Genomic DNA, 14,665 nt, shown 5'->3' on the forward strand with positions numbered 1-14,665 from the left:
ACACCACTGCTATGGTTATATTCAAATAAAACAAATGTGGGCAAGAAATCCCAAACACCCCAGTTACATTTGCAGCATTTAGCAGACGCTTTTATCTAAAGCAGTTACTTAGTTTAATATTTAATATTATGAAAAAAATAATTAAGTATATTTTAGTACTGAAAAATGAATAAAACACTATTTTGTGACTGTTCCAAAGTAAAAAATAAAATTAAATAAACCGTTCATGATACTCATTTTAGCTATGCCTACAGCATTTCGCTTTAGATAAAAGCATCTGCTAAATGCTGCAAATGACTAGGGGGTGTTTGGGATTTTCTTGCCCAGATTTGTTTTATTTTAATGCACATATGCATCTTACCTACTAGTAAATAATCTCTATTGCACATTTTTTTAAATTACTTGAAGTCTGTCAGTGTAATGTACTGTACACATTCATTGCACACTTTGCCTGATGCTGTACTGTTCATGTCGCTGCTATATTGTTTATTGTCTGTTTATTGTTTTTTTTTTATGTTGTTGTTTTTTATTATTATTATGTTTATGTTGACACCTGCACCAAAAGAAATTCCTTGTACATCTGGTTCTTGGTGAATAATAAAGATTCTGATTAGATCTGAAATGAAAAATGTAAATAATATAATGTAGTGGTTAAAACTGTGGTAAAACTAACACTGATTACAACCAAAGCTTCTACAACACCTTGGAAAATTCATTGCAAGAATAAAAAACATCACTTGTAATTTACATAATCTTTTTTTAAACCATAAAAAATGTTTTTGTTAAATGTGTTTGTTAAATGTTAAATATACGTATTTAACAAAAAATGTGTTTGTTAAATGTTAAATATACGTATATACTGTGTAGGCTATTCAGACACCCATTTTCACAATAGCCATACATTTTACGCATCTAATATGACAACAGGTGTAAAAAAAAATGATGGACACACTTGTTGGAAATTAGGGGAAAAAGTTAGCCAACATATGACAGTATTGCCAGTTTAAGTGTCAAAAATGGGATACAACATAGTACATTAACAAGAATCTTGCTTTGGAATTGACTGGACTTATGTCAGGACAGAAAACCAACAGTACAGGGTGTGTTCGAAAACCTAGTGAGCTCTCTACATAGACAGCATTTTACGTCATCCTACACGCGCTCCCGAGAAGTAGGCTGTTCGTATTCCTAGATGCCTTAAAATGCTGTCTACTAAGGCACCTTAAATCTGAATGGTATTTTGACAGAATAACGAGGGAGCACCCGATGCTGCCTTAACAGCGAAGGCAATCCCAGCATTCAGTCAGGCACAACTTTTCTCACAGAAAAATAAGAAATATGTCAGACGGTGCGAAGAAACGAACGGAGTTATTTTTAAACATAAATAAATTATTATTGATTTGTAATTTGCATAAACTTGCACAACCATTTTCGGTACACGGAGGGAGATGTTAGTTGACATGTTAGCGCGTTGTGCCACCCCATCCCATTGGTTTGAATGGCATGAGGCTAACTGTGTTAGCTTAGTAAGCAAAAACTGATGGAATCGCTGACTAAGTAGTGCATTCGAATGATCTGCCTTATAAGTCAATGACTTATTAGAATCCTCTCTACTTAGGCAGCTGCCTATGTAGGCAGTAAGACAGCAAGACAGCTCACTAGGTTTTCAAACACGCCCATAGTCTTACTTTGTATAAGTGTTAGGATTTTATGCTTGTATTTCTATTTGATTACCTATTTAAGGAACCCAGAGGTTGGTTTAATCAGGGGTGATTCTTGGTCTAAGAAGTTTAAAAATACTAAAGTCATTACCAGCAGACAGAAATAACAATGCTTGTCCAACATCAATGCTTGTCCAACAATGGAAAAGAGGGCAGGCTCCAGGAACCACAAGACTTTATGAGGCCTCTTCAAAGACTGAACGAGTTCTAAGATATAGGTCTTAGCCAATACCACTACCTCATTGTAAACATCTACAAAGTTAAAAAGCAAACAAAACCTGGGATGTCTTTCTTCAAGATGTATAAAGACTCTGGAAGAAATCTTTACCAAGACTTAAGCTTTGGCATGTAGACTGGTGTATCTAACATCATCTGCAGTGCTGTGTTGTAGTTCAAATAATTTTTTGTTTAAGACATTTAGTGTTAGGTAATGCATGACAAACTTAGCTCATTCTGTTAGTCAAACAATCCACAGAGCTCTGACGAAGTCACTCCAGTTCTACAGCACAATACTCAGCTCTGAAGTGGCCCCTTCTGTGGTTCAGATTGAGGGAGGGAGCAAGACAAGAGGCTACTAATGGGAAACAGAGGGAGCAAAAGAGGCAGCAAGCAAAACAAGTCAGCTTGACGTGGTAGGCACTTGTGGAAGGAGCAGCTCTGTAAATTAGGTGGTGCCACCACCCCAGAATCCTCAAATGGAAGAATCACAGGGTAACGACTCATTTTAGACCACAGACATTACAACCACTGATGACACGTGTTTCAAACTTTGCTGCTTTAAATATACTGTATATCCTGGAGTACCACTAGGAAGTATGTTATTACACAGGAAAGAGGGATTTTAGCAGGAGCAGATGATGGTAACCGCATTCAATAGCAAAGTTTAGAAGAGTAGAAGCGGACATCTGTTTCAGACAATGAATCAGACTGAATCAAAAAGAGCTTAAACCATTGACTTATGTGGTTTAGATTTGGTTTTACACAGGATTATTATTTCATACATAAAAGAAAGTTCTGGAATCAGCCTACTGTAAAATGCCACAACAAAAGCTTTGAGACACAGTGATCTTGTGTTTCTTGCTGAAACATAAAACCCACATAAAAGCAAGTGTCCTCTATTGTAGCGAATTCAACTCAAAGTTGCTTTTCCTGCACATTTAGGAACTAATAAAACACTTGCCAAAGGAAGAGAGTAGCCACAGTTTTAATACCCAAAATGTACCCTCATCTAGTCACTCACTCACTCACTTTCTTAACCGTTTATCCAATTAGGGTCGCGGTGCTGGAGCCTATCCCAGCTTTCCAATGGGTGCAAGGCACACAGTGACACCCTGGACGGGGCGCCAGTCCATCACAGGGCAGACACACACATTCACCTATAGGGCAATTCAGTGTCTCCAATTAATCTGACCATGTTTTTGAACTGTGGGAGGACACCGGAGCTCCCGGAGGAAACCCACACAGACACAGGGAGAACATGCAAACTCAGCACAGAGAGGACCCAGACTGCCCCGCCTGGGGATCGAACCAAAGACCTTCTTGCTGTGAGGCGACAGTGCTACCCACCGAGCCACCCCCTCATCTAGTCATTAAATTAAATGATTAAATCATAAACAAATACAAACAAATTCGAATATGAATAAATACATTTTACTTCATTCACATTTGTCATTTTTTAAAAATAAAAATACAAGGGCCGCTCAGGTGGCACAGCGGTAAAGTACACTAGCTCACCAGAGTTGGGGTTTCGAATACATCGTATCGAATCTCAGCTCTGCCTTTCCAACTAGGCTGGGCGGCTGTATGAACAACGATTGGCTGTTGTTCAGGGTTAGGGGTAAGACAGTCGGATCATAGGTCCTCATAACAGGTGCGACTGCAGCCCCTGCTGGCTGACTGATGGTGCCTGCACAGGGCTGAGGAATAATGCTGATGGGGGTGTGGCCCTCCATGCACAGTGCCCGTTAAGTGTATGAACTCAACTCGTGCAGGTGAAAAATGCACTATCTGTACCGAAGGGGGCGCAAGTCAGTTGAGAGGCGTCCTCAGTCAGCGGTGAAGGGTCGAATCAGTATAGAGGACGCATTCAGGGTAATTGGACACAACTAGACTGGGGGATAAAAATTGGGGGGAAAAAGAGGGGAAAAAATATAAATAAAAAAAATAAAAATAAATAAAAATACAAAAAGTTAAAGAATGCAACACATTTTAGAAAAGTTGAGACAGGAGCAATGTTAAACCAGGATGTTGGTGAAATCTCATTAATAACACCTGGTTTGGAATTTTACAAAAGTAAACAAGTAATTAGGTGACAGATGATGCTGTCATGATTGAGTATAAAAGACTCACCCATTTACAAGCTAGGATGGGCTGAGTTTTGAAAAAATATTGCGAGAGCAAATAGTTTAAGAACTATACACTTGAGAACAATGTTTCTCAATGCACATGCGCATTATGAGAAACTTAGGGATTTCACAGTGTACAGTACAGAACATTATTAAAAGGTTTAAATAATATGGAGAAAGGCCTTAAACAATATTGAATTTCCATACCCTTTTATTCCTTAGAAGGCACTGCATTAATACCCAACATGACTTTACAATAAATTTACCCACATGGGCTTGGGAATCCTTTGATTAATGCTTAGTAGTTTACAGTTTACAGCTGCATCTACAAATGTAACCAAAGACTCAACAATGCAAAGTGGAAGTCATATATCAACAACATCCTGTAAGGCTGCTGACGTATTTGGGTTTAAAGTCATCTATGCTTTATGCAAAGTGAAATGTGTAATGTGGTCTGATTAGTTTACCCTTGTCAAAGAGTAAAAAAAGTCATTTCGACTGTTACCTATGCAACATTAAATAATGAAACAATGAAAAATTAAATATCTTGCCTTTGTATGGCTTTTAATTAAATACAAATATTGGTTTTAGAGATGCTTGAGTGGTGCAGCAGTCTATTACTCTATCCCACCTTTGCTGAGATCCAGGTTCGAATCTCAGAGGTGCTATCAGCTGGTCGGGTATCTACACAGACATGATTAGCTATGTATGGATTGGTCAAAGTCCTGAACTTGCATTATTTTCTTATCCAATACACAGATGTACAGTACACTGATCAGTCATAACATTAAAACCACCTCCTTGTTTCTAAACTCACTGTCCATTTTATCAGCTCCACTTACCATATAGAAGCACTTTGTAGTTCTACAATTACTGACTGTAGTCCATCTGTTTCTCTGCATGCTTTGTTAGCCCCCCTTCATGCTGTTCTTCAATCTCCCAGGACCACTACAGAGCAGGTATTATTTGGGTGGTGGATCAATCTCAGCACTGCAGTAACACTGACATGGTGGTGGTGTGTTAGTGTGTGTTGTGCTGGTATGAGTGGATCAGACACAGCAATGCTGAAGGAGTTTTTACACACCTCACTGTCCCTGCTGGACTGAGAACAATCCACAAACCAAAAACATTCAGCCAACAGCGCCCCGTGGGCAGCGTCCTGTGACCGCTGATGAAGGTCTAGAAGATGACCAACTTAAACAGCAGCAATAGAAGAGCGATCGCCTCTGACTTTACATCTACAAGATGGACCAACTAGGTAGGAGTGGACAGTGAGTGGACATGGTATTTAAAAACTCCAGCAGCGCTGCTGAGTCTGATCCACTCATACCAGCACAACACACACTAACACACCACCACCATGTCATTGTAACTGCAGTGCTGAAAATCATCCACCACCCAAGTGATACCTACTCTGTGGTGGTCCTGATCATTGAAGAACAGGGTGAAAGCAGGCTAAAAAGTATGTAGAGAAACAGATGGACTACAGTTAGTAATTGTAGAATTACAAAGTGCTTCTATATGGTAAGTGGAGCTGATAAAATGGACAGTGAGTGTAGAAACAAGGATGTGGTTTTAATGTTATGGCTGATTGGTGTATATCTACCATAAAGCAAACCACAATAATGCATGTGATTAGTTTCATTTACTTGTTGACCAAAACTCAATTATTAACTATTATAGGGGTTAATAATTATTATAGGGGTTTAGATCTAAAATACGGATTTGGAAATTTGCTTTACATTTAGGAGCATGTACTTTAAGAGAAAAATATTAGATGTACTTAAATGTTTGTGATGAGAATCCTTTGTGTACTTTGCTGCTTCTGCCCCGCACACTCGAAGCTGTCAATGAACTTCAAGCCATACAAGGAACTGTTAGCTTACTAACATTTGCCATGTGGTTACTGATTGTCTTGTTTGCCACAGGGACTCTCTCTGTAATCACATTCCTCTTTGATGGTGTTCACACACCTGCCAGACTCTTCCTTTTCCTGCTCACACCTTTACCAGCCCTTTGCAGACACACTGCACACACACCTAGGCTGCATGTGAGGCACTGGGCCAGCGGAACTACGGTTTTATCTTTGGCACCTTTTGAACAACGTCAGGTGGCAACCTATCATTTCAAAATCAAAGAACTTCACTGCTGATTTATAAAAGAACTATATGCGGTCACTACTGCTTTTCAAAGAATGTATTTGAACATTTTAAGGAATCTATTAGAAATACATGAACCATTGTGATATTTCTAAATTAGGAAGAAAAGGAAAATAGTCTGACAGCTGTAAGACGAAAAGCCCATTCTAAAAGTAGAACAACACATTCACTCTCTAAATTTAAAGCAGCAATTCAGAAGACAAGCAACAGATCTAAACAAAGTGTCTTGGCATGTCTTAGCCTGTTATAGCTGGATGGATCACAGGGAGCTAGATCCACTAGAACAAAGCGCTCAAGGTGTAAAAAGCAAACTCTTAAAAAACAACGGCCAAGCATTTCGACTCACCACCACAGCTGCTTCCTTTTGGAGACAAGGAGTAAAGCTACCAAGAACTAAAAAAGCTGATCTAACAAAGTCAAGCCAGCAAAGCACAGAAAAAAAATCTCAAGCCCAAAGGAGACGAGAAGACGCTTATACATGCTTACCGCTGTTATGTGCAGTGCCCTCCGGAAAGAGAATCTCTTTTTAACATTACTCTTGAAGGTAGACATGGTCTGCCAGGATTTGTTAGTCAGAGCTTGTGTATACTCATCCGTCTGTGTGTGCATACCTTTCAATTCTCCACCCAGGATGGAATGGGGAGCACACACACACAGGCACACTCATGATTAGCCATGTCTTAACAGGTTTGCCCCCATAATATCACCACAATATGGAAAAAGGAAATGAATTCTCCCATGCTGTAGTCACAACTACACTGAGACACTTTCAGGTCGTCAGACTGTATCACACATAGACAGAAAAACATCAAAACGGTTTCCTTTCACTGACTATTTCAACATTAGTTCCGTACTGGACCCATTTGCAAGTGTAATTGTGTATAAAGTATGGTTTAAATCAAAACATTTTCCAAACAAAGAACTACTTTCAGATTATTCTGATTATGTTTATTTAAAAAAAGATTTGTGTTCTGGTAACTAGAATAAAAAACGAATCTAACAAACCTTCTGGGTACATTACAACTTGGGAAGTATACTCTTTTCAGTTTCATAGTTTAATAATTCATTTTTTTTTTTTTTTTTTTTTCCCTCTCCCTTTTTTCTCAGATTTTCCCCCAATTTTCTCCCCTAATATAGTCGTATCCAATTACCCTGGTCCGGCTTGTCCCACCCTGAACAACAGCCAATCGTTGTTCTTGTAGCCGCCCAGTCCAGCTGGATGGCAGAGCTGAGATTCGATAAGATGTATTTGAAATCCCAGCTCTGGTGTGCTAGAGTATTTTACCGCTGCACCACCTGAGTGGCTTATTTATTTATTATTAATAAATGCTTCATCTTAGTAGGGTCCCGCTGGGCGTGCTCTACTGCAGAAACTGGGCACAGGGCAGAAATATAATTTGGACTCGACCCTAACTTTCACAAGGCATAACACACTTAACCATTCACTCATTTAGATTTTACATTTACTCATACTTACTTACTTACACCAATTATAGTCAATCCATCCAGTCTGCTCTAGTATGCTTTTAAGAGGTGGATCAGAACAAGCTCCTCACAGCCATGAGGCAACCTAGATCTGCAGGAAGTGAAGGTGTTTGACTACCCAGACTACTTGCTGTAAATTTATATTTAAATCATAAGAGCAAACCATAGAGCAAACTACAAGAACATGCGTGCTAGATTATTAGCAGTATGCTATGCATAACCTACATACAATTATAGTTATAATGAGGTAATTTTAAGTATAATTCCAAATGTGTCTACCTATGAGCACTTAGCTGCTAGCTAAGTGTTAATGTTATTTATACACAGAATATTATGGTTTAATTTAACTTGTTTGCTTTATATCAAGTTATTTGGTAGAAATACAGTAATGTCAAATATAGATAAGACAAATCTTACTGACTGCATCTTTTCACCTGCCAGTGTCAAAGTAACACAAAGAGCAGTAGTTCATACAGAGAGTCTATCATCTGTTAATCATGTCTTGTGTAGGTGTTTCGACCAGCCAGCAGAGGGTGCAGTTGCAGCAACAATTGGGGAACTTGTTCAACCATGACACCCTTAGACACAGCCAATTGTATCTGTGTGGGTTGAAAGCAGAGCTAAACTTTAGCGCTCAGGAACTCAGTGGTAATGGGCTAGCGCATTACACTCCTGCACCACCTAAGCACCTATTTTGCTTTATTTTTAAATTAGAAATTTGGAATCAACAAGTAGGAACCAGGGTATGTAGGTATATGGTTTCTCCAGGTACTTCTATTTTCTATTGTCTTCTGTCAAGTCCTCCTGACAGTGTAATTTTTTGAAGCTTTGTATATTAGGATAAATGTACTTTCTTTACACACTAAATGGCCAAAAGTATGTGGGTACACCTACTCCTTCTTAGATTTCAGCTTCACCCATTGCTACCAGGTGTCAAAAATCAATCAATATGCTTCCAACTTTGTGGCCACAGTTTAGACATGGCTCCTGCTCCGGCATGACTGTGCCCCTTTGCCTGAAGCAAAGTTAAAAAAGAAATGGTTTGACAAATTTGTTGTGGAAGAGCTTCAGAGGTCTGTACAGAGCCCTGACCTCAACCTCCTCAAAAACATATGGAATTAATTGAAATTACAAACCCAATTTTGTAAAATGCTATAAAATATCATAAATATTTATTTACCTGACAAAGTAGAATATAACTGAATAACCACAAACTGAAAAGGGAAATAGCTTGGAAATCAATAAATACAAAGTAATAAAGAAAAAAAAGGACACTGAATATATAAATCCTCACCTGGTAAAGAGAACTGGAGAATCATAGACAGTGCAAGAATGCGAGCGGGATGCCGCAATTTGGTCACGGTCTAACAATCTGTTGTTGTTGATGCGTACAAGACCAGGCTCTCGAAATCAGAACAAGAGAACTCTCAGGAAAGCAGGATGTCAAGATGCAGCTTGGGGCATTTCGTCCTACCAAGACAGGCAACAAGCAAGACCCATCTAACCAAACCAGGGGCAAGTTCCTAGGAATCAAACAGGAGTGCTGACACTTGTTGGATGGCGAAAACCAGAGGGAACCTTGTGGTCTGACAAAGCAGCTTTAAGACAAAAGGTGTGCTGGCTAATGCATTGCACAAGAAAAAGTCGCAATATAAATAGTAAATCATGCCATAAGGGGCGCAGTGGCGCTCTTTTTTTTAAATGCTTTTTCTCCCCATTTTCCTCACAATTTAGTGCACTCAATCTGTCTTCCAGTGCTGAGGGATACCAGATTGCATCCGAGGAGAGCACGTCGCTGCACACGCCTCTTCCAACACATGTACAACCCTCCTTTTCTCGCCCCTGCACTCTGCACAGGCGTGTCTTCCGCCAATCAGGGTCCTTACACAATGTCAACACATAGTCAGGCCCCCACCCTGCAGATACGGTGGCCAATCAGTATCTGCTGCAGGCACTGCCAATTATGCCCGCTAGATGGTGCCCCGCCGACCGGAGGCAACACAGAGTTTTGAACCAAGGAGTTCAGAATCTCTGCGTTGGTGTGCTGGCAGAAAATCCAGCTGCGCCACCTGGGTATCCCTGTGGCGCTCATTTTCTTGTAATACAAAAACTAATACTAAAAAATAAAAATAAGATTTGAACATGTTTCTAAGCCAACTTAATCTGCACTAATAACAAAACATATACCTTTGAGGAAATCCTTTCTGCTGTTGTTGCTGCAAAGCTACGTATATGCTTGCTTATAGTTTAGAAATTGGATGTCCGACAAGCTTATAGTCAGGTGTCCACATACTTTTGGCCAAATATTGTGCTGTGTTAGTAAATCATTCCCAGGCTGTTCCAGAGCTGCCAGGAAAGAAAAGGTTACATTACTATAATTTGTTCAAACTGTCCAAGACCTGTTTTTGAAAATCTAACAATGGTGTGTTTTCCCATTGCCATAGCAGCATGGCTTATTTATAGAAGAACAAGCTGGGAATGACAGTCATTTATGCATGGACAGGCTTTATTTGTTTGTGTGGGTAGACGTAATTCCTCTAATAGGCCAAACTGCATGTGTGTATATGTTGTACACGGTTAAGTGGGCTGTAGATTTACAGTACAGGTTTCCTCCTATTCACTGAGCAGCCCCAGCTGGGTGAAACACTTGTGATTTCCTCACTTACTAACCATTACAAACTTCCAAATCAGCAAACATCTCAGACTAGCGTGTGAGTATACAAAGCAGATAAATAAGTCTGCTGCGTATTTCAAAATCCAAATCCAAGACTTTAAATTTAATTTTAAAGAAAGCAGACGGTGGTTGAAGCACATCGATATCAAGGGAGTGAAAAAATATTTTTCTTATCGCTAACAGACAACAAACTGCCTGAAAATAACATCAGAGACCTTGGAGGAGACTTCCTCTGTACTCACTGTTGAGGAAAGAGAGGGTGATAAAAATAAAAGTGAAGACTTTTATGAATACTGCAAATTTAATTTATTTAACCTTGGCCTCTTTCACACTTAAAAAAAACCTCCTTTAAAAATGCACTATGGTTTTCAAATTAGATGTATCTAAATCTCTAAAGGGAGTATCTGGTCGCATGTAACATTTGAATCTTATATAATAATGTAACATATACAGCATGCTAAGGAATGTAAGATAGTTAAATTGTAATGATATTAGTATAAAATGATGAAATAACGATCAAAGGGGTATTTAAGTAGGATTGTTCAGGTTAAAGCAGTTCAGCTGAGAACACCAAACACATCACATATACCAAACTTTTGGGAAAACAGTAAGTGGTGAAAAAAGTCTCAAAAGCATTGCAGCATGGAGTTTACCCCATTAGACAAAGTGCAAAAACTCATCATTGTGATTCTATTTTAATTACTGCTATAGCCTGGGTCATGGTGGGTCTGTGGCCACCATAAAGCAATGGAAGGCATGAATACACCCTGCACTAATCGCCATTTCCTTGCAGGGCACAACATACACATTTACACATACACTTATACCTATGGGCAATTTAAAGTAGTGAGTTGTCTTATTTTTAATAAATGGGAAAAAAACATGTACCTGGAAAACAATCCACATAGATCTGGGGAGAACAACAAACTTCTTATAGACAATGACCAGAGGATAAGGATCAAACCCAGAGCCCAGTAGTGGGCTACTAAAATTTACCATTGTGCCACCTGACTGCCCCTATTTAGTTTATGGATCCATTAAAGTGACCCTAAAACAGTTTGCTTTAAATTTCAGTCAGGTGATTTTGCACCACAGTGCTGAAGTTACTTTTTTATTTCAAACACAAACCTACGAGAGATTTTAACACTAGGTCTGGGTGGTAGGGCATTCATCTTGAACACATTTTGTAAATATACTATTAAATCACTCCAAGTATTCACAAGATAGTCTAATAGTGAAACGGAACAATAGCAAGCATACACACATTACACATTATGCATAGTGCATTATTTGGCATGCTATCTAGTACAGTTGTATGTGGTTTGGGACAAAGCCAAAGTACTCCTGTGGTCTGCTGTTAGTTGATGGTAATAGTGCATGGGAGTGTTTCCAATATATTTTGGTATTTTTAATAAGGTACAGCTGTAGAAAGGCTCAAATACCTGTTTTATCATTTTCTTAAATATAAAAACAAGCGTAACTGATAATTATTCAAAAAGACTGTCAACCATTGGTCATGGTTTGAAAATACAAATTAAAATTACTTTTTGATAATGATGCAAAGTAGAAAATAAGTAGATACTTAGACTCATAACATAGTTATAATTGTAAGCGCATTTAAAGTAATTATATTCTTATATTCTGGAGTTTTAATACTTGATTCTACATTTTTTTGCAAGTAGATGTCAGTATGATGACACAACAACTGTACTTTCAGCCTTTCTTGCATTCCAAGCCTTTTTGATCAAAGTGAACAATAAAAAAGTAATTGCTAATATCCACTGACTCAGCTAAGGGAAAAGCAGCACTGTTTACTAAAATCACTGGTTAATTATTTCTATACAAGAACATCATAAAATATCCACCCTACTGCTTTTCATCACATTGACACTCCTATACATTTAACTGATGTATCTAAAATATACTGTATCGATACAGTATATCTCACAACAAATCGCAAACATATCGCAAAACAAATAAGACTAAGTTTTAAACAGTGTACTGTATTGTACTGCAATTTGCATATAGGGATCGAAATATACTGTATTTGCATATAGAGATCACAGTCACTAGCGAACCACTGTTCCTCTGCTTTAGTATAAGGCAGGAAAAAAGTGGCTTTTGTTTACCCTAGAGGCAGTGCATCAGTCATCATCTGAGCTTCAGCCATGACCCCACCCAACCACACGTTCAAAAGTTTTTTCTCTGGCTTTGTACTAAACCAGTGTTCTTTCCAGCTGAAACCTGATACTCATAATTACACATGACAGAACCCTTTACTGATAAAAATAGATCCTTTAGACTAGGCATAAGCGCTAGACCTACTGGTTCTAATGTCATGAAAAATGGAAAGTGTATGCTACTTTTTCTTTATTCAACTAATGCAGCCCTCAGCTACAGCTATTTCAACTTTTCATATCCAACAGTTTATTAACATCTTTTTAAAAAGCATCTTTTCTTAGTGAGGCTGGTACAAAATTGCTAGCCCGGCGTGGCTGCGAAAGGAAGCCAATAAGTAGGTCTTCTGGGAGAAAGTCACTAATAGCTTCCTATTTTCATGTTTCTAGAGTTCAAAGAGTAAAGCATGCAAAAAGTTACAGAGCAGTGGCAGCATATCAGCCAGCTATCTGAACTGTGTACAGAGAGGAAATTACCATTCTTACTTTGGTTAACAAAACAAAAACTCTGAAGTATATGCTTTTTATTAAAACTGAACTGAATATGGATTGTATTAAAGCCCAGTCATTGAATCTATCAAACAACATGAAATATATCTGGTAAATACAGGATTACAAAGTGAACAGTGGAAAGAAACAATAGATACATCTTTAGATCCTTATTTAATCCTATAATTTCACTTTAACTTGTGGTCTTTATCACGGTTGCAATCATCTGCAGACTATGCCAAGATCACACAGGAAGCCCATTAAGACACAGGGAAAATGCTGAATTGCTGTTTAGGACCGTGCTATTATGCTAACCCTGTCCTACTTTGTTATTTTAATAAGAATCCTAATCAAAAGGATCCCCTATTTTTTCTGTAAAGCTGTGTTCCACATGAAACATCATACAATTTCTAGGAACAATAAGCATTTATCCTGTAATGTTCAACAGTATCATCAGAGGTCAACAAGTTAAATGATTCCATATGACAATAAACACTCTTTCAAACCGTTCCAAACTAATTTTGCATTTTTCACACATGCAGCCATTGTTCTAAATATAATAAATTACATATATAATTAGTATCATTGTCTTCTCCATACTTACTTACGGCAGAATCATTTGTGGATCACCACAACGAATGCAGCAATAAGTGCAATGTGGGACTATACAAAAATGTTATACATAGCATGAACAGCAGACAGCCTTCATTTCTTACTATTCTTATTTTATATTAGGTGAATTAAACAGTAGCAGTTGATTCTACCTTAAACAAACTTTTGTTTTTGCACGAGCCAAGACCGTAGTTAGCAGAGCACTATAATAGGTCTGGACCCAGTACTGAGAACTTGTTTACATTTTACAGGTAAATCCCTGAGTTAAATGCATGTGTGAAAAAACCTTAAGCCATAAAACCTTGAAACAAAGATCTACCTCAAATCAATCACCCGGACTTGTAATCTGGACTGTCCTGACCTCAATTTTATGATGATGAAAATAACAGCTGGCCCTCATCAAGGCTTTTTCACTGATGACTAGTTGCTGAACATGCAGCATTGTGGTTTAGGGTTACAAGCATAGCCAAGTGGAACACAGAAGAAAAGCCAAGCATCCAGACGGCAAACATTACTCTTTAAATCAGGGTAGGATGCTTTACAGAAAATGTTTACAGTCAAACCAGCTGACTGCATTACAGAGTAGATGTCTGCAAATGCAGTAGTCATAATATATCTGACAAAAACAAGCACCCCAGTGTCTAGGTAATAATTTTCTTGCAGTGACTATAGGACAGCTGTAAAATTAAAAATGACACAAAAATGGCTTATTATACAGTAGCTTTCTGTATAGTAAACAGTAAGTTCAATCTAGTAGGGGTGTTACTAAGTACAGTGGTAGCTTAGTGGGTAGAGCTGTTATCAACTGTAAAATTGTGGGTTCAAATCCTGGGTCAGTCGTGCAGCCACTGTTGGACTTTTGAGCAAAGCCCTTAACCCTCTCAACTCCAGGGGCACCATATAATGACTGATCCTGTGCTCTGACCCCAGCTTCCAAAGAAGTTGGGATATGCTGAAAAGCATGTCATTATGTATATATATGACAAATAAAGGCATTCCATTC

General features: G+C 38.4%; 1 protein-coding gene across 4 annotated transcripts in view; it reads right to left on the reverse strand.

Moving 5' to 3' along the window:
* rgs12a (regulator of G protein signaling 12a) overlaps positions 1 to 14,665 on the reverse strand; it is a 58,318-nt gene that overhangs the window by 26,399 nt on the left and 17,254 nt on the right. The window lies entirely within an intron of this gene.

The sequence above is a fragment of the Trichomycterus rosablanca genome, chromosome 4 (genome assembly GCF_030014385.1).
Source record: "Trichomycterus rosablanca isolate fTriRos1 chromosome 4, fTriRos1.hap1, whole genome shotgun sequence".
In the NCBI taxonomy this organism is placed as follows: Eukaryota; Metazoa; Chordata; class Actinopteri; order Siluriformes; family Trichomycteridae; genus Trichomycterus; species Trichomycterus rosablanca.